The sequence below is a fragment of the Carcharhinus amblyrhynchos genome, chromosome 3, assembly GCF_965287045.1.
Source record: "Carcharhinus amblyrhynchos chromosome 3, sCarAmb.v2.hapA, whole genome shotgun sequence".
In the NCBI taxonomy this organism is placed as follows: domain Eukaryota; kingdom Metazoa; phylum Chordata; class Chondrichthyes; order Carcharhiniformes; family Carcharhinidae; genus Carcharhinus; species Carcharhinus amblyrhynchos.
Window position 1 is genome coordinate 58,228,201 of NC_137326.1, and position 21,470 is coordinate 58,249,670.

The following is a 21,470-nucleotide window of genomic DNA, read 5'->3' on the forward strand; positions in this document are numbered from 1 at the left end:
TGTACATTTCTTTTAAACCTTGCCCCTCACACCTTAAACCTACGCCCCCTAGTAATTTAGTGCTGCAGTTTTCCTCTCCCTCATTTGCTCTCAGTCATTTTCCAATATAACTGGAAAGGAGTGGCCCTTTAGGAGCTTCTGGTGCCTAAGAATCCATCCCCTGATCCTGTGCACCCAGTACCATGTTATTTCATTAAATGATTTGTCCTGGCACAAGATCAGCAACAAATATATCTTTCCTTAACAGTGGTCCAGCTGTGGTTCCCTAAATACAAGGAAGTTCCCCATAGGTTCCATTAAATAGATCTGTCGCTTGGGATAGGTCCAAGCAAGAAATTAATAGAGCTTGTAACAAAGGCAATGTTAACATTTTTGGGGATTTCAATCTTCATGTAGATCGTACTAATCAAATTGGCAAAGGTGGTCTGGAAGATGAGTCTGTAGAATGCTTTCTGAAACAATGCATTGTGGAACCAACTAGGAATAAAGCAGTATTAGATCTGGTATTTAGCAATGAGGTAGGATTAATTAGTAACCTCATTGTGAAAGATCCATTGGGAAATGGTCCTCATAATATGCCTGAATTCCATATTAAGTTTGAAAGTGATGTACTCCAATCTCAAACGAGAATCTTAAACTGAAACCAATAGTATAACTATAAAGGGTGAGCTAGCTAAGGTTGATTGGGTAAATGGACTTAAAGATATGGTGGTAAATAAACAATGCAAAATATTTAAGGATGCAATTCAAATGTTTGGCAAAAATACATTCCATTAAAAAACAGAAACGTAGCAAGAAAGGTTCATCTGTGGCTTTCGAAAGAGGATTAGATTAAAAGAGGCTTATAATGTTGTGAACAGTAGCAGTAAGTCTGAAGTTTGGGCGTGCTTTAGACACCAAAAATGTTGAATATGAGAGTCAACCAGATGGGGATATTAGCAGATTGTAAGAACTTTTACAAGTACATATAAAGGAGGAGAGTAGCTAAAGTTAATGTCCCTTGCAGGCAGAGACAGGAGAAGTTAACATAGGGTATGAAGGAATGGCAAAGACATTAACAAATATTTTGTGTCAGCCTTAATAGTAGAAGATATAAGTTGCATATCAGAAACAGTGTGATCTAGAGACTAGTAAGAGTAAGGAAACCAAGGTAATTAATATCAGCAGAGAAAGAATATTGGAAAAACTTAAGGGAGTTAAGTCTGACAAATCCCAGGATCTGATGCCCTACATCCCAGGATTCTATAAGAGGTAGTTGGAAAACCATGAAGTTTTCTGAGGATGTGACTTTTGGGTAATGAGGAACCAGTAGATGTTGTAAGGGATAGTATATTGAGATGGATAGAAAACTGGTTGGTAGGCAGGAAACAAAGTATGTTAAAAACATCTTTTTCCCACTGGGGTACTGCAGGTATCAGTGCTGGGACCCCAGCTATTCACAATGTATATTAATGATTCAGATGAGGGAACTAAATGTGATATCTCTAAATCTGGGTGGGAAGGTGAGATGAGAGATGCTTTTGTGTGATTTGGACAACTGAGTAAGTGTGAAAATGCATGGCAGATGGAGTATAATGTGGAGAAATGTGAGGTTATCCACTTTGGTAGCAAAAATAGAAAATCAAATTATTATCTGAATGGCTATAGGTTAAGAGATGGGAGTGTACAATGAGACCTGAGTGTCCTTATACATCAGTTGCTGCAGGTAAGCATGCAGGTGCAGCAGACAGTAAAGAACACAAATGACATGTAGGCCTTTATTGCAAGAGGATTCAATGATAGGGATAGGGATGTCTTGCTGCAGTGATACAGGGCCATGGTGAGATCACACCTGGAATACTGTCTGCAGTTTTGGTCAGTTTTATCTGAGGAAGGATGTTCTTGCTACAGAAGGAGTTTAATAGTCAGATTCCTGGGATAGCAGGACTGATGTATGAGGAGACATTGATTTTGGTTAGGATTATGTTTGCTGGAGTTTAGAAGATTGAGATTAAAGAACAAGGAACAACACAGCACAGGAAACAGGCCTTTCAGCCCAACAAGCCTGCGCCGCCATTTTGACATTGTGAGTGCCCTCTTCTACCTATGACCCTTGTCTACGCCTACTGGACTCCACAATAAAGGAACCATAACCAGATTGAGGGACAACCAATTTAGGGACAATTTGTTAACATCAATCAGCCTAAGAGCACGTTTTTGGGGTGTGGGAGGAAACCGGAGCACCCGGAGAAAACCCATGCAAGCACGGGGAGAATGTGCAAACTCCCACAGACACCGACCCAAATCCATGTATCTGCACAGCAAACAGTGATAGTCACTGAGCTGTCATGTTGCCTGTCAGCTGGTCCAGTTTAAGCGTACACTAATGACGTGAAGCACTAGACAACTCTCGAAGCAACATCCAAGAGCAGCCCTCGCACGACCCATCACGTGTCTGCCCCTTGTTGGACAACAAGGTGGACTGAAGCACCTGTGGATTAAAAAAAAGACATCAATAACATGCACAACTTATGCAAACATTCAAGGAATCCCCAGAAGCTCAGACGTAAGACAAGTGAGCCAGAAAATATGTTGGAAGGTCCACAGGAATCAGTTGATTCCCAGGAACGTCCCAAGGCTCTTGATCTTTATTTAGAACAGTCTCCTGTATCCCTCCATCTCTAGTCCGCTCATATGCCTATCTAAGTAAGCTTTAAACAACTCTAGCGTACCTGCCTCCACCACCCTACATGGCAGCACATTCCAGGCCCCCGCAACCCTCTGTGTGGAAAAACCTCCCTCTAACCTCTGAGTTATATCTCGCTCCCCTCACGCTAAGCCCGTGGCCCCTCGTAATTTTTGTATCCAACCTAGGAAAAAGCTTACCACTGTTCGCTCTATCTATACCCTTCATAATCTTATATACCTCTATTAGATCTCCCTCATTCTCTGTCTTTCTAAGGAGTACAGCCCCAATTTGGCCAATCTCTCCTCATAGCTCAGTCCTTCCATACCAGGCAACATCCTGGTAAACCTCCTCTGCACTCTCTCCAGGGTCTCCACGTCCTTCTGGTAGTAAGGTGACCAGAACTGGACGCAGTACTCCAAATACGGTCTAACCAACGTTCTATACAACTGCAACATTAGACGCCAGCTTTTATACTCTATACTCCTTCCTATAAAGGCTAACATACCATAGGCCTTCTTCGCCACCTTCTCCACCTGTACTGCCACCTCAAGGACCTGTGTACGTGCACCCCTAGGTCCCTCTGCGTTTCTATACTCTTAATAGTCCTACCATTTATCACACAACTCCCTCCTACATTATTTCTTCCAAAATGCATCACCTTGCATTTATCTGTATTAAATTCCATCTGCCATTTCTCTGCCCAATATACCAGCCTATCTATATCCTGCTGTATTGCCTGACACTGCTCATCACTTTGTGTCATCTGCAAACTTGCTGATCACACCACTTACTCCCTCTTCCAAGTCACTTATGTATATTATGTATATTACAAATAGCAAAGGTCCCAGTACTGAGCCCTGCAGCACACCACTAGTCTCAGACCTCCAGCTAGAAAAAGACCCTTCCACTACTACTCTCTGTCTCCTGTTACCAAGCCAGTTCTCAATCCATCTAGATACCTGGCCTCGTATCCCATGAGCCTTAATCTTTTCTACCAACCTACCATGAGGGACTTTGTCAAACGCCTTACTGAAATCCATATAGATGACAACGGCTCGTCCTTCGTCAACCGTTTTTGTCACCTCCTCAAAAAATTCTACCAGATTTGTAAGGCACGACCTCCCCTTTACAAAGCCATATATAGAAAGCTATAAAATTCTAATAGGACTAGACAGGATAGATACAGGAAGGATGTGACTGGTTATGGGGGTGGCCAGAACTAGGAGTCACAATCTAAACCTTTTAGAAATGAGGCGAGGAGAAATTACTTCACCCAGAGAGTGGTGAATCTGTGCAATTCACTACCACACAAAGCAATTCAGGCCAAATCATTGTTTGTCTTCAAGAAGTCAGACATATCTCCTGGGGCTAAAGGGATCAAAGGATATGGGGGAAAAGTGGGAACAGGTTACATTTTGTATGATCAGCCATAATTATAACGAATGGGGGAACAGACTCAAAGAGCCAAATGGTCTCCTTCTGCTCCGATTTTCTATGTTTACTTGGATTTTCAAAAATGGTGCCACACATGCAAGAGAAGGGCTCATGGAAGTGAGGGTAATTTAACATGGAAGAGGATCACATCTTGGTCTGGCTCCTGCTCTGCCCAAGACCGCAAGAAACTACAAAGGGTCATGAATGAAGCCCAGTCCATCACTCAAATCAGCCTCCCATCCATTAAGTCTGTCTACACTTCCTGCTGCCTGGGCAAAGCAACCAGCATATTAAGGACCCCCACGCACACCAGACATATACTCTTCCACTTTCTTCTATCGGGAAAAATATATAAAGTCTGAGGTCATGTACCAACCGTCTCAAGAACACCTTCTTCTCTGCTGCCACCAGACTTTTGAATGGACCTACTTTGCACTAAGTTGATCTTTCTCTGACTGTAACACTACATTCTGTACCCTCACCTTTCATTCTGTTATGTCAGTAAAGCTTGCAAGAAACAATACTTTTCACTATATGTTAATACATGTGACAATAATAAATCAAGTTAAAGATTGGTTAACAGTCAGGAAGCAATGAATAAGGATAAATAGGGCATTTTCAATAGTAAGAAGAAACAGGGAATTTTCAAGTTGGCAGTCAGTGAGTACCACAAGGATCAGTACAATCTATATCACTGACTTAGACAGAGATACAGAGAGACAAATGTATCGAGGTTTGCTGACAATGTAAATTGTGAGGAGGAAACAACAAGGCTTTAAAGAGATAGTAACAGGTTCATTAAACGGGCAGCAAGATGGCAGCGGATAAAGTATAACGTGAGGAAGTTTGGGTATTCAGTTTGAATAAGAAAAGCAGAATATCTTTTAAAAGGCGTGAAATTTGTAAACGATGTTCAGAGAAGCTTGGGTGTACACAACAAGGCAAACAGAAAGTTAGCATACAGGTACAATCAACAATTAGGAAGGCAAATGGCACATTAGTCTTTATATTGCAAAGTGATTAGAGTACAAGAGTAAATTGCTACGATTGTGTAAGGCTTTGTTGAAACCTTACCTGCAATTGGTTATATTTAGTCTCCACATTTAAGGAAGGATAAATCTGCCTTGGAGGTGGTATAGTGACTATTCACTAGATTGTTCCTCAATTAAGGGGTTCTTCTATGATGAGAGGCTGAATAAATTGGATGTATATGCTCTGGAGTTTAGAACATTGAAGGCAAGATCATTGAAATCTACACAGAACACACTGAGATTATTATTGCTAGCTGAGGAATCCAGAACATGGGGCCACAGTTTCAGGGTCAGGGACCGATCATTTAGGATTGAGATGAGGAGGAAGTTCTTCTATAATAGTTAATAAGGGCAGGGTAGTGGACGGCAGTGTCTACATGGACAAGGCTTCTGACAAAGTCCCTCATGGCAGACTGATATAGAAGGTCACATTTGATCTGTTGCGAGCTGGTAAGATGGATACAGAACTGGCTTGGTCATTGAAGACAGAGAGTAGTGGTGGAGGTGTTTTACTGACTGGAGATCTGTGATCACTGGTGTTCTGCAGGGATCAGTGCTGGGACCTCTGTTGTTTGTAATATATATAAATGATTTGGAGAAGAATATAGGTTGTCTTATTGGTAAGTTTGCAGACAACACAAAGATTGAGAGAGCTACAGATAGTGAGGAGGATTGCCAGAGGATACAGCAGGGTATAGGCTGGAGATTTGTGTGGAGAAATGGCAGATGGAATTCAATCTAGACAAACATTTTGCAAAGTCTAACGTGGGAGGGAAGTATACAGTAAATGGCAGAACATTTAGAAGCATTAACACACAGAGGGATCAAGGCGAACAGATCCACAGTTCCCTGAAAATGACAACGTAAGTGGTTAGATGGTCAAGAAGGCAGATGGCATGCTTACCTTCATTGATCAGGACAAAGAGAATAAAAATGGGCAAGTCACATTGCAGGTGTACAGAACTTTTGTTAGGCCACATTTGGATTATTGCATACTATTCTGGTTGCCACACTACAGAAAAATGTGGAGGCTTTTGGGAGGGTACAGAAAAGATTTATCAGGATGTTGCTTGGTTTGGAGGGTATGACCTATGAGGTGAGATTGGACAAACTTAGTTTCAATTAAACAAAAGAGGCTGAGGGGTGACCTGACAAAATTACAAGAGGCATGGATAGAATGGATAGTCATTTTTTTTCCCAGGATAGAAATGTCAATTAATAGATGATGCAAGTTTAAGGTAAAAGGGGAAAGATTAAAGAAATGAGAAGCAATTTTTTTTTAACACAGTGCAGCATGTGGATCGACGACTATAATCTCTCCCTCAACGTTAACAAAACGAAGGAAATTGTCATTGACTTCAAGAACTGTAGTGGAGAACATGCCCCTGTCTACATCAAAAGGGATGCAGCAGAAATGGTTCAGAGCTTCAAGTTTTTAGGTGTCCAGATTACCAACAACACGTCCTGATCCTCCCATGCCAAGACTACAGTTAAGAAAGACCACCAATGCCTCTACTTTCTCAAAAGACTGAGGAAATTTGGCATGTCAGCTACGAATCTCACCAACTTTTACAGATGCACCATAGAAAGCACTCTTTCTAGTTGTATCACAACTTGGAATGGCTTCTGCTCTGCCCAAGACTGCAAGAAACTACAAAAGGTTGTGAATTTAGCCCAATCCATCATGCAAATCAGCCTCCCATCCAGTAACTCTGTCTACACTTCCCACTGCCTTGGAAAAGCAGCCAGCATAATTAAGGACCTAATGTGGCACGGTAGCACAGTGGTTAGCACTGCTGCTTCACAGCTCCAGGGACCTGGGTTTGATTCCTGGCTCGGGTCAATGTCTGTGTGGAGTTTGCACATTGTTTGCGTGGGTTTCCTCCCACAGTCCAAAGATGTGCGGGTTAGGTTGATTGGCCATGCTAAGAAATTGCCCCTTAGTGTCCTGGGATGTGTAGGTTAGAGGGATTAGTGGGTATAATATGTAGGGATATGGGAGTAGGGCCTAGGTGGGATTGTGTTCAGCGCAGATCCGATGGGCCTCTTTCTGCACTGTAGATTCTATGATAATGCACCCTGGACATATTCTCAACTGTTTTCTTCCATTGGGAATAAGATACAAAAGCCTGAAGTCTCAAGAACAGCTTCTTCCCTGCTGTCATCAGATTTTTGAAAATAGGCTTACACTAAGTTGATCTTTCTCTACATCTTAGTTATGACTATAACACTACATTTTGCACTCCCTTCTTTCCTTCTCTCTACAGTATATGTTGTCTGTATAGCATGCAAGAAACAATACTTTTCACTCTATGCTAATACATGTGACAATAATCAAATCAGAGGGCGGTAAATGCTTGAAACATGTGTCCAGTGGAGGTGCTAGAAGCAGATATAATGGCACATTAAGAGGCATCTTGACAGATACATGAATAGGCAGGGAATAGAGGCAAAAAGTCTTTAGTTTAGAAAGACATAAGCTTGCTGGTCTGAAGGGCTTGTTACCGTACTATACTATTCTTTGTTCAAAGAGGTTTTGTGAACGTTTAGAATTCTCAACCCCAAGAGCAAAGAGGATGCCCGATTGTTGACTACATTTAAGGCTGGGATAGACGCATATTTGATCTGTCTGAGAATTAAAGAAAAGTGGGGTTAAAGCTCAAGATCAGCTACAATCATACTGAATAGTGGAACAGAGCTGATGGGGCATGTGGTCTACTCCTGTTCCTATTGCTTATGCGCGTTCCCACAGATTGGACTTAAACCTGGTGTTGTCAGACTTCTTACTGTGTTCCCACAGAGTCTCAGGGATAATCCAGTGCTGAGGGACTGCCAGTAATTATGCCCAAACTGAGTATCTGATAGACTTCAATCGATGGTGATGTTCAGTGTAATTACTCACTGCAGGCCGGCAGGTGGCAGTGTCTGCCACTGTGGCGCAGTGTGCCGGCTCCAAAAGAGAAAGTATTGGAAAATCTCAGCAGGTCTGGCAGCATCTGCAAGGAGAGAAAAGAGCTAATGTTTGGAGTCCAGATGTCCCTTTGTCAAAGCTGTGTGCCGGCGGTCGGCAGATGACTGTCCTTACTCGCAGCGCAATGTGCTAGCAGTTGGAAGTGCGTTCTGCGGCGGCGCAGTGTGCCGTCGGTCGGCAGTTGGAAGTGCGTTCTGCGGCGGCGCAGTGTGCCGTCGACCGGCAGTTGGAAGTGCGTTCTGCGGCGGCGCAGTGTGCCGTCGGTCGGCAGTTGGAAGTGCGTTCTGCGGCGGCGCAGTGTGCCGTCGACCGGCAGTTGGAAGTGCGTTCTGCGGCGGCGCAGTGTGCCGTCGGTCGGCAGTTGGAAGTGCGTTCTGCAGCGGCGCAGTGTGCAATCGGTCGGCAGTTGGAAGTGCGTTCTGCGGCGGTATAGTGTGTCGGCGGCCGGCAGTTGGAAGTGCGTTCTACGGCGGCGCAGTGTGTCGGCGGCCGGCAGTTGGAAGTGCGTTCTGCGGCGGCGCAGTGTGTCGGCGGCCGGCTGGTGGCGCAGTTGCAGCTCCGTTCAGAGGCCGGACCGTTTGTCGGCGCTCTCTGTTTCCCGGGAAGGTTGTGTCGTGCATTGGAGCAGCCGCTCTGTGTCTGACTTTGGTCGATGTGAGAGGGGCCTTCACTTTCCGATTTAAAACGGCTTGGGAGGGGTTTATGGTGGCGGAGTTGGGACTGCCTGAGGTAAGAAGAATTCTGGAGCCGGATTTCGGGGCCGGGGAGGCGGCGGCGGACGGGAGGCCGGGGAGCGGCCTAAGGCCGGGCTGGAGACAAAGGGAACAAAGAGACAGTGGCGGGGGGACCGTGACTGATCCCCGCCGCCCCCCTCACCCCCCGTGCCCCCGCCGCCCCCCTCACCCCCCCGTGCCCCCGCCGCCCCCGCCGCCCCCCTCACCCCCCCGTGCCCCCGCCGCCCCCCTCACCCCCCTCACCCCCCCGTGCCCCCGCCGCCCCCCTCACCCCCCTCACCCCCCTCACCCCCCCGTGCCCCCGCCGCCCCCGGGTCTGGTTGAGATGGGCTCTATTTGTAATCAGTATAAATGGGGAATGGGTGCCACTTGCATTTGTCCAATCATAGAGTATTTAGGTAGTCTTGTTTCCTAACAAATAGTAGTTGCGGCTTATCTGGATAAAGGTACGGTGGCTGGGTTGAGAACCATAAATATGTGTTGTATACTGTGAATGGCAGTAACATGATGGTTAAGTTTGGTGTATGCAGTTTGTCAAAGAATGTGATAATTGAATCACTTAGGGCTCTTGTCGAGTCGCAGTATAAACCGTGTATGTGATAGTGAGTGAAATATGTTAGACTTGAGGGAGAGTTATTTCTTGATGTTATGTTAGACTTGAGGGAGAGTAATTAAAGCATGTGCTTTAATTATAATTATTGCACAAAAAAATCTTGTTCACGTGTCTTTTTCCCTCTCTTGCTTCTTTTCCTTTCCCATCAGTCTTCTCTGTTTTTATTGGGGCATTGTCTCCTCTTGGGAAAGTAACTGCTTCATGGATGGAAGTTACTGTTGAGTACCTCAACCATATCACCATTCTCCTTGTGTGAGCCAAGACAGGAAATGACAGGCAGTTGACCTTGCAGGCAATTACATCCACATGCTTCTTGCAGGAATTCCTGTTTTGTGATCGAGATTTAGCCCCCTAAATCCACAGCTCCCTTTTGAGTTGGCTAATGTGAACATTGCATTTATCAAACTGGAGCCCCGTGTTCTAAGTAGTTGGTTAAAGGATATTTATTGTAAGATGGTTGATGTACTTAAGTATCTTTTAATCTTGGCAGTTCCTAATGTTTACAGAATGCACTGCCTTGAAAGGATGGCAGATGCAAATTCAATAATGACTTTTAAAAGAGAATTGGTTAAATGCTTTAAAGATAAAATTAGTATTGTGGTGCTTTGGGGAAAGACTGGGGGGAATGAGACTAATTATATAGCTCCACAAACCAGCGCAATCCAGTGGGCTGAATGGTCTCTGTCGGTTCTGTGAGATGCCATGATGTTAATGATTTCCAATCTTCACAGAAATTATTCATTTTCCAGGGACTATATAACACTGAATTATCTCCCTAAGTAAGATGATTAAACCACTTGAAAAATTGACAAATCTGTTTTTAGTTTTTTTGTGTGTATATTAGAATGAGCAGAAATATCATCTGGCAAGAAGAGGCAGATGTTTGTCAGGAGAATTCTTGGCAGTATTGTGTGAAGAGCTGGGTTTAAACTGCTTCACTGTCTCTCTTAAGTTGAATTGTGCAAATTTGTCACATCTGTTTTACTTTTTACCCTATTATGTATTTTAAATAAAGGCCTTGCATCCAGTGCACTCCAACATAGTTTGGCACCACAAGGAAAGTTTGCATTGATTTTGAACCTGAATGGTCCCAAATAGCTTCATATGCATAATTTGCATTTATATAGCACTGTTCACAGCCTCAGGATGGTCAAAAACAGAGCAGACCCAATAATCTGTGGTGAGATAAATTAGCTGATAACCATTTTCAGTGATGTTGGTTGAAATCTCTTGTTTCTCTTTGAATGCTGAACTGGGATCTTTTGCAACCACTTGGTTTATAATCTCACTTGAAAGACAGCATCTCTGACTGTGCTGCACACCCTTAGTATAGTACAGGATTGAGACTTGAATCCTTAATCTTCTGACTGATGTAAGTGCACACACTCACTCAGCTAAGGCTGACACTGTCACTAAGAATCGCAACTGAACATTTTTCTTTAAATAATCAGCTATTTCCTGTTGGCTTAATCTGACTAATGACCTGTTTCCTACAGACAGGAGTTATGGGTTTAAATAATTTCCAATCTTAAAAAAATGCCCCTGAATAACGCTGTTTAACCTCTACTTGACCTCTATTTCTGACTAGGCTAGTCTTAAAGGAGCAGGTTGCTGTCACGCACACAGCTCCATTTCAGCAGCTAAATGTCACACCTTTGTTGGAGACTCCAGATGAGCAGTGTAGTAAGAAATCAGCTTCATGCAGAACACTTAGTTTCTGACTTAAAGACTGTTGCTACTTGATGGTTCAGCAAGCAAGTGCATCACAGATGGCATTCTACGTGCAGTTTTGTTCTGCACACTATAGGAAGGAACTTGAGATAACAGAAAAGGAACAGTTCAGCTTTATTCAGGTACCAGGAACTGTAATTATGATGAAAGACTTGAAAAAATGGGGAACTGTTCCTGTTGATGCAGGTGACATGATTTCATATAAAAATGTAATAAACATGCCAATTTAGTCCCTGATCTGTAGCTGCCAGAGTTCTGCTCTTGGACAGTATCCTGGGGGGGCACCAGGGCACGATCATGTGTGCGACGTGCTAGCAAAAATCATTGGCTCTGGGAGAAATAAGGAAAGGAAAAACTAACTGCAGTTGATTTCTGCTGTCATAGTTTGCATCAATAAAAAATGCCTTTCACATTGGCTTGGAATGATGCTGATGGCATCAAACCACACCGGGGAAATGTTGAGATGGAGGAAGGCACATAACTGTTTTTGGAGTGCGACGTGTCCTTCTGAGCTGATGTAGCATTTAAGAACGGCAGGAGAGAGCTGGAAAAATGTGTTGGAGTTTCTTGCGGATGTAACAGCATTTGTGGATGAGAGAAGAGTGTGAATGTCTCTTGATTTTCAGAAAGTATCTGGGAGGGCTTGTCACAGGAGACCTAACAACTGCTGCAGAAACTCTTTGGATCCAGGTAGGAGCTGCAAATTGGATTATTAATACTCTCAGGAGGGAAGTTGCTGAAATTAATAACTCTAATAGTGCTGTTGGGACCAGGTGGAGCCTCACGGTGTTTAAGGCCAGCAATCCTCCTTATTCCTAGTGATCTTCATATCTTCACTGGCTACAGGGCAAGTACGCACAGTAGGAAGTCTCACAACACCAGGTTAAAGTCCAACAGGTTTATTGGGTAGCACATGCTTTCGGAGCCTCACTCCTTCAGGTGAGTGAGGAGTTATGTCAGGGAGGTCCCAGAGGATTGGAGAATAGCCAATGTTGTTCCTTTGTTTGAAAAAGGTAGCAAAAATAATCCAGGTTCCTACAGGCTGGTGAGCCTTACATCAGTGGTAGGGAAATTATTGGAGAGGATTCTTCGAGACAGGATTTATTCTTACTTGGAAATAAGTGGATGTATTAGTGAGAGGCAACATGGTTTTGTGAAGGGGAGGTCGTGTCTCACTAACTTGACTGAGTTTTTCGGAAGTGACGAGATTGATGAGGGTAAGGCAGTGGATTTTGTCTACATGAACTTCAGTAAGGCCTTTGGCAAGATCCCTCGTGACAGACTGGTGCAGAAGGTGAAGTCGCATGGGATCAGAGATGAGCTGGCAAGGTGGATATAAAATTGGCTCAGTCAAAGGAATGGAGGGTAGCAGTAGAAGGATGTGTTTCTGAATGGAAGGCTGTGACAAATGGCGTTTCTCAGATCAGTGGGACGTTTGTAATATATAAATGATTTGGAGGAAAACATAACTGGATTGATTAGTAAGTTTGCGGATGACACAAAGGCTGGTGGATTTGCAGATAGCGATGAGGACTATCAGAGGATACAGTGAGATATAGATTGGTTGGAGGCTTGGGTGGAAAGGTGACAGATGGAGTTTAATCTGAACAGATGTGAGGTATTGTATTTGGAAGGTCTAATACAGATAGGAAATATACAGTAAATGGCAGAACCCTTAAGAGTATTGATTGGCAAAGGGATCCGGGTGTACAAATACACAGGTCACTAAAAGTGGTAATGCAGGTGGAGAAGGTAGTCAAGAAGGCATATAGCATGCTTACCTTCATCGACTGGGGACATTGAGTTTAAAAATTGGTAAGTCATGTTGCAGTTTAATAGAACCTTAGTTAGGCAGCACTTGGAATATAGTATTTAATTCTGGTTGTCACACTACCAAAAGGATGTGGGAAGCTTTAGAGACAGTATAGAAGAGATATACCAGAGTGTTGCCTGATGGGCATCAGTTATCAGGAGAGGTCGGAGAAACTTTGTTCTCACTGGAAGGATGAAGGTTGAGGGGGGACCTGATAGAAGTTGATAAGATATGAGAGGCATGAACAGAATGGATAGTCAGAAGCTTTTTCCCAGGGTGGAAGAGTCAATTATTAAGAAGCACAGGTTTAAGGTGCAAGGGGCAAGGTTTAAAGGAGATGTACAAGGCAGATTTTTTTACAAAGTGGGTGGTACGTGCCTGGAACTCGTTGCTGGTGGAGGTAATAGAAGCAGATACGGTAGTTACTTTTAAGGGGCGTCTTGACAAATAGGATGGGAATAGAGGAGTATGGTCCCCGGAAGGGTAGGGGGTTTTAGTTAAGTCAGGCAGCATCGTCAGTGCAGGCTTGGAGGCCGAAGGGCCTGTTCCTGTGCTGTAATTTTCTTTGTTCTTATCAGACAGTTTGTTTGAAAATATCGAACAGAGTGCGTGTACAGCGGGATAGGCAATTGTTTGGGAAAGTGAGTTCCGATACTTCAAAGACCTTACAGAAGGTCTGACTTAAAGCAGTAAGGAAATAATTCAACAGGATAAGCACAATACTGCGAATGCTGGGATCTGAAGCAAAAACTGAAAAATGTTGGAAAATCTCAGCAGGCCTGATGTGTGGAGAGAGAAGAGAGCCAACGTGCTGAGTCTAGATGACCCCTCGTCAAGGGAAATAGTTCATGACACTGCACAAAAGGTGGATTCTGGCATAATTAGAGAATTGTGATCTTGGACTGGAAGGTGCTTCATGTCACTTGATATTGTATATTCGTGCACAAATGGAACTTTAGCCAAAATTTAATTAGCGTATTAGAGTGTGAATAATCAGTAGTCCCCTCTAATATGGTACAATGTATATACATAATCACTTCAAATTGTTGTCACTGTTTCTTCCATTAGCAACAGCCTCATAACAACCAGTAACTTGCTCGCATGATGTGCACAATCAAAACAGAACTTCTTGGTTTACGTGGTGATTTGTGCAGACGTTTCATTATTGGGTTGTTCAATGTTAAATGGCATAGATGCTGTGAAATGGAGTGCATGAAGAAAATGTTCTTGATGATCAAACAAGCACCTACACCACTACATAGTTGCTAAAGAAAGCATAATGTCGAGGTTTACAAATAATTCTGAGCTAAGGGGATAATGTCAGCACTTCATTAAAAGGCAATGTACAATGTCCCATCTGTCCGATCACAGTACTACTGCCATACCTTGGCTGATGTGCATTTGATGGTTCTGACAGAAAGAATTTGAGCAAAAAATAACCAGCTGGTGCGATCGAGAATGAATGGAGGATTTGAACACTGAGCCACAAAGAAGATGAGAATTCAAGATCACTATTGAACTTGGACAGAATTAAGCAAAAGCCGTGGTGAGTTCTTTTGAGCTTGGGTTTAAGCTTTACAGTCTCTTGAAATCGCAGCCTGTCAGTGAGCAGTATAAATGGACTTAGCAACTGTCATGGGCAAGAAGCCCAGGCAAACCTTCAATCTTGACATGATCCCGAGGAAATAAGAGTAATTGGTATCTAACCAATCCCAGTCAAACTGAAGGTAGAGTGAGCAAACCCTGCAACATTTGTACTGAAGTCAGGAAAAGATACCCTGCAAATTTCTCATTGGTCTACAGACAAAAATTTGAATGCTAATTTAAGCAGTGATTCCTGTTCAAATTTGGGTGCCATTTACAGTGGTTGTCTTGTTAAATTCTTGTGCTGTTGTTGTGTTATTTACATCTGTGGCCTTCATGTCTGATAATAATTAATACATGTAGTATCCCAGGATGAGATAGAAGATCGATCGCTAATAGTGGGTTTTGCTTTTCTTTTGTGACCAGGTTAATCAGTGTTAAATGTCTGTCACATCTGAACTTGATAGTTAGCACTCGGTGACCACCTGGTCAGACTTGATCCATCTGCCCTTTGAAGTGAATAATATCAGATTTGTAACAAAATGGATTTTAGGTACCACCCAACTGGTCTGCTTTTAGCTTAAAGTACAGAAAGTGGCCAAAGTTCACAAATAAATATTGCAACATTCTGAATATAGGCACTGAAATTTTTGGAGTCTACTTTGCTGGCAATGAACTCTGCTTCTGATTGGTGGCATAGTGGACAGTGAAGAAGGTTAGCTAGGATTGCAACGGGATCTTGATCAATTGGACCAGTGGGCCGATGGAGTTTAATACAGATAAATGTGAGGTGATCAATTTGGTAGATTGAACCAGGGCAGGGCTTATTCAGTTAATGATAGGGCGCTGGGGAGAGTTATTGATCTAGGAGTACAAATTCGTAGCTCCTTGAAAATGGAGTCACAGGTGGGCAGGGTGGTGAAGGAGATATTTGGCAAGCTTGGTTTTATTAGAACATTGAATATAGGAGTTGAGATGTTTTGTCGAGGTCGTACAGATATCAGTAAAGCCACACTTGGAATACTGTATGCAGTTCTGGTCACCCTGTTATAGAAAGTTTATCATTAAATTAGAAAGAATGAAGAAAAGACTTACTAGGATGTTATTGGGACTTGATGGTTTGAGTCAAAAGGAGAAGCTGGATAGCCTGGGACTTTTTTCCTTGCAGCGTAGGAGGTATAGGGGTGATCTTAGAGCTCTATAAAACAATGAGAGGTACAGATCAAGTAGACAGTCAATGTCTTTTTCCCAAATGTAGGTGAGTCTAAAACTAGAGTATAGGTTTAAGGTGAGAGGGAGCGATACAAAAAGGCCTAGAGGCGGATTAAATTTTGTTTTTTAAAAAGCATTTAGACAGTTACATGGGTAAATGGGTATAGAGGGATATAGTCCCAATTGCTCACATTTGACCCAACTTAGTGATTAAAAACTGGGTGGCATGGACAAGTTGGGCTAAAGGGCATGTTTCAGTGCTGTAAAGTTTGACTCTCTGAATTCAGATCGTTCCCCCACTGTGTGTACCTCCAGTATTGGCAAGTTGTAGCATTGCCATAATTAACTAATTAAAAGTCAAATTGCAGGAAAGAACGTAAACGTTCTTCTCCATCAGAGAAATGTATCTTTTGGGTGGTATCTGGGATGTACCTGATCTAGATTTTCCTCTTCACCATTGGGGCACAACAGAAACCCAGGTCTCCATACACTGAAATTAATAGTTGGCAAATCAGTGAGCAGCTGACACACTTTCTGTGATGGAGTTTCATTCTGGGCCTTGAAGAGAAAGCTATAGCAGCCTGGCAGTGATAGGTCTCAATGGTTACTACCAAGGAAAAATGTAGTGGCCGTGGACTGTTCTGAGCTGTCCTACAGTTCTGCTTGAATCCTGAGTGTTTGGCACTGAGATTTTACCACATTCTTAATACACCAGCAGTGGAACAAACTGTCACCTGTTGATACAGAAAGGAAAAAGTAGGTTTGACAAAATGTTTATAGTTTTTTCCACTGCTAACACGTTCAGCAATTTAATATGCTTCTACTCTTGATATGAAGAATTAAAGCACACATTAGCCTGTCATCTCGATTATCCCAACTTCTGGTAGGGAGAGTTTCCTAAATACCAGCAATTATTCTAACTGTGCACCCTTCCAGCAGTGAGGATTCCAAAAACAAAATTGTGGCTGCTAGAAATCTGAAATGAAAACACACTGGTGGCAGCATCTGGAGAGGGAGAAAGGGTTCAAGTTTCAGGTGGATGAACTTTCTGTCGTATGCAGTTGCAGCATTTTCTAGGTTTTATATAACTCTTCGTATTGTTTCAAAGCTGCTGTGATGGCCCTTATTCTGGTATGAATGGATAGTGATCTGTTTACTTTCAGAGTGGACCTATCATTGCTCAATCAGAACGCAGGCAGGATACTTATTACATTGCATGGGTTATTTTTGCTGAACATTGCAGCTGCGTTTCACTTACTTCTGGAAATCACTTGCTGAAGTTTTAGCTCCATTTTTTCATTGAAACAGTGTCATTTTGTATATCGACGTTTTAGATAACACCGAGGGCATATGATAGTCTGATTAAATGCTGTTACTGAGCAAAGATGAATAACTTCAGGACTCCTGTTTCTTAGTAGCACAAGTAAGAGTCAAGTTGACTGGGATTTCGTGTCCAACCATTTCAGGCATAATCTTGTTTAGGACCAGATTAGAGTCTGGAGTTGTGACAGTCTGTGAAATGAAAGGTTACCTTTGTATCAGAACAGTACAGATAGGGAAGCACTGCACTATGGCTCACAGGCAATGAGCAGATAGGGAGAAAGCACGTGTTGGGAGGGAGTCACTCAGCCAGCAACATTAATAGCGTTGATTGTTTGAAGATCATTGGTTTATATTTTAATGGCTCCAGTGGACTGTTTCCTTTCTGCATTAAACCTTCAAGGAGACTAGGCTGCAAATGTGCAATTGATTGCAATATTATCAGTTGGAAATTACTGATCCTATTTCTCAAAAGCGATTGTTTTATCCTACATGCTTGAAAATCCCCAAAGATCTGATTAATAAGGCAGGAGGAATGCTGTGAAGGCAGTGTGTGCTTCTCTATGGGAATCTACTACTTATCCTGTGTTGTATAACACTTGACTATTACAGTGACATGTACAGCTGTTTCCCTCAACTTTGCCTGCCCCTTTTGTAAGTAGGATTGCTGAATTTTTTTCAAAAGGATAGGTTCCAACTGCATGCCATTTTGAATCCTTTAGCAGGTAATTGCTGGGGGTTGTGTGATCAAGAGCCTTTTAGCAGTGAAGAGATGGATCTGAAGCAAGGTGCTGTCTGCCGTCTGATTCTATTGCTGGGTTTTGAACTGTTTTAATTGAATGTGGCTTTTCAGAAATCTTCCTGTTATACTCAAATGCTATTTGCAGTGTTATGACATTGACTGTCCAGCATGCTGGGAACAGTTCGTCACTTGGAGAGAATTTACCACATAATCTTATTACAGCACAGAAAGAGGACATTTGGCCTGTCATATCTGCATTGATTCTCTGAAGGAGCAATTCACCTAGTGCCACTCACCAGAATGACAAGTGATCTATTGTCGAGCCAATCCATAACCTAGAGTTTCGCACTGCCTTAGTATTTTTTGATTTGGTAATGAAGTGTCTGATGTCACTGTTTGGTGTGATTACTGGATCCATTGAGATGTTGGTTAGTTGCACACATCTTCTCCCGTTTATAATATAAGCAATGATTGCAGCTACATTGTGGGACATATTAATTAATGCAATACAGTATTAATAGGAATTCCAATTTGATTGTTTGTTTGTACAATTACAGACATTTATTTTGTAGTGTAACTTCATGCCCAGACTTTTTTAATCTTTTGGAGAATGGTGAGGGAAGTGTTTATCAGTCTGTTGAACTGTATTGAACACTGCTCCCGTGGCCAACAAGTCCTTACCTAGCAGTAGGGATAATGCCACTGTGCTACAAGCCCTCCTTACTACAGAATTATAATTTAAAGCCCAGTAAAAAAGGTGTGTGTGTGTATGTGCATATAAACTTATTCCTGTCCATCACACAAGAACAAATGAGCAGGAGTAGGCCACTTGGCCCCTCAAGTCTGCTCTGCCAATAAATAAGATCATGGCTGATCTGATTGTGGCCTCAACTCCACTTTCTTGTCTTTACCCTATGATCTTTGACTCCCTTATTAGTCAAGAATCTGTCTAACTCAGTTTTTCATTGGTTGAGCCTCCACCGCTCCCTGAGGAACAATTTTGCAGGTTCACAACCTTCTGAGAGAAAATAATTCTCCCATCCCGGTCTTAAAAGGAAGGCTCTTAATTTTTAAACTGATCCCTGGTTCTAGACTTCCCCATGAGGGGAAATATCCTATCAGCATCCACCCTTTTGGGTACCTCAAGATTTTTACGTTTTGTTAAGAACATCTCTCAATTTTCTAGTCTGTAATAGTTACAGGTCCAGCCTACTGACTTTTCTATATAAGCTTAACCCCTTCATTCCAAAAGTCAGTTGCAAACCTTCTCTGAACTCCTTTTATATCCTTCAATAAGGAGACTAAAACTGTATGCTGTACTTCAGATATCTTCTCACTTAGGGCCCTGCACAGTTGCAGCAACAATTTCCTACTTGTATATTTGATTCCCTTTCAAAAAAAGCCTACCTAATCACTTGTTTTATCTGCATTTGACATTTTGTGGTTCATGTATTAGGACACCCAGATCCATCTGGAGGGTAGAGGTCCGCGATCTCTCCATTTAAATAATATTCTGCATTTCAATTCTTCCTGCAAAAGTGGACAAGCTCACATTTTCCCACCTTATACTCCATTTGCCAAGCTTTTGCCCATTCACTGGACCTATCTAAACGCCTTTATAGACTCTGGCCCATAACTTTCAGGCTCCCCAGCATTGCATTTGGGGAGGTGTACTCAAATAATGTGCTGGGGAATCCCTCCAGAAGGTTCCCATGTAAGGCAATTGTCCAGAAGTGCAAACTTGCTGGATAATTGCGCTGGGCTGGGATCCATCTGTCAAAATTATTTTAATACAGACTTTGGTTCGGGCGCTCCCTCGTTTGCACACGCGCTCTCTCTCTCTGTCTCTCTCTCGTGTGCCCTCAGTCGCGCGTGCACCCTCTCTCTCTCTCTCTGCTGTGCCCTCGGTTGTGCGCGCACCCTCTCTGCTGTGCCCTCCCCCTCCCCCTCCCCCTCCCCCTCCCCCTCCCCCTCCCCCTCCCCCTCCCCCTCCCCCTCCCCCTCCCCCTCCCCCTCCCCCTCCCCCTCCCCCTCCCGTGCCCTCGGTTGCGTGCGCGCCCTCTCTCTCTCTCTCTCTCTCTCTCTGCCGTGCCCTCGGCCGCACGCGCGCCCTCTCTCTCTCTCTCTCTCTCTCTCTCTGCCGTGCCCTCGGTCGCACGCGCGCCCTCTCTCTCTCTCACCCTTGGTCGCGCGCGCGCCCACCATTCAGCATCTTGAGAATTCTCTGTCATTCAATTAGATCAAGATAATGCCTTGTATGGTTGTCTGTGTTGAGATGAAAAATAAATAAACCTGGGACGAAATAAACGCAGAATATGTTGGTAATGTACCACAAGTCTACCAGCATAGAATGAAAGAAGGCATTTAGTGCACTGTGTGCCTATGTCAGCACTTAAATTGAGCTACCCGTTTCATTCCAATATACCAGTTCTTTCTCCTTTAAAGTATTTACCCAATTCTCTTTGAAAATTATTATTCAACAACAAAAACAGAAAATGTTGATATTTTCTAGCATTTTCTATTTTTGTTTCAGATTCCAACATTTGCAGTATTTTGCTTTTATTATTATTCAATCTGCTTTCACACCTTTTCTAATGGTGCATTACAAATCATGGTAACTTGTTGTTAAAAGTGTCATCATTCCATCTTCCTCCAGCAACCCCTTTCTGTAGTGGTTCTGCTGCTTAGCTTAAATTTGTCCTCTGGTTGCTGACCCACTGGCAGTAAAAGCAATTTCTCCCTAATAACTTTTAAAAACAAATCTAGTTAGGACATTCTATTGAATCCCACCCCCGGTAACATTTTGCAGGGTTTAACAAATGGCTTAAAGCTCCATTGTTGACTTTACATCAGAACTGGATACAGAGCGGTAAGAGAAACCCTTTATCGGACTCAAAACCCAAGGAGGGCAACAGTTAAAAGCCAAGAGTTAGTTAGGCTAACTGTTGTGCCAAAGAAGATGGCTTTAATATTCAGTTAGATTTTCCTTGGAAAGAAATGAACAAATGCTGGATGATTCTGCAGAAATGACCTCAATTGGGTAATAAGAGGCAAAGTGAATAACCCAGGGTGGAGAATAAAACAGGGGAAACATGCAGGGTGCATGACTAAGATCCAGAATCGACATTTGAACCAGAGTGCAAAGATGGCAGATGAAGTTATTGCTGAATTTGATTGGAACCTGGGCGAAGGCTAAATAATGGGAGACGTGATGAAGAAATTAGGATCATGTGGATGAAATAGTACTACTCAACAAATTGATGACCCAGTTTCCATTTGGTCTTCCCACTGAAAAGATGGTAGTGGCTTTTAACTGGCTGAGATAATGTTTGTCTATCACCCGGTACTTTTTTCATCTCTTTCCAGTTGCCGTTGCTATGTTCTCTCCCATCCCTGTATTTTGTTGAGCCTTATAGCTGGAACTTACATCCTCTGTCCAAACTGGAAGCATGCTTAGAATATTCACCTAATCTTTCCTTTCACAAATTCTTAACTGTTCTTGCATCTGCATTCAGCACCAAATTCATGCTTGGATTTGTTATTCTGTATCAAGTGTGCAAATTTAGCATTAGTTGCCAGTTTTCTGGGAGGATGGAATTTGCTGGCAGGGCTTCAAG

At 42.9% G+C, this 21,470-nt stretch overlaps 1 protein-coding gene across 2 annotated transcripts in view; it reads left to right on the plus strand.

Annotated features, from left to right (window-relative positions):
* Positions 1–8,663: 8,663 nt before the first annotated feature.
* The window catches only part of rad54l2 (RAD54 like 2), a 123,433-nt gene continuing 110,626 nt past the window's right edge, over positions 8,664–21,470 (plus strand). For both annotated transcript variants that reach the window (XM_080184363.1, XM_080184355.1), the window contains exon 1: positions 8,664–8,833. The gene's annotated coding sequence lies outside the window, so the exon portion shown is untranslated. The remainder of the gene's footprint in view (positions 8,834–21,470) is intronic.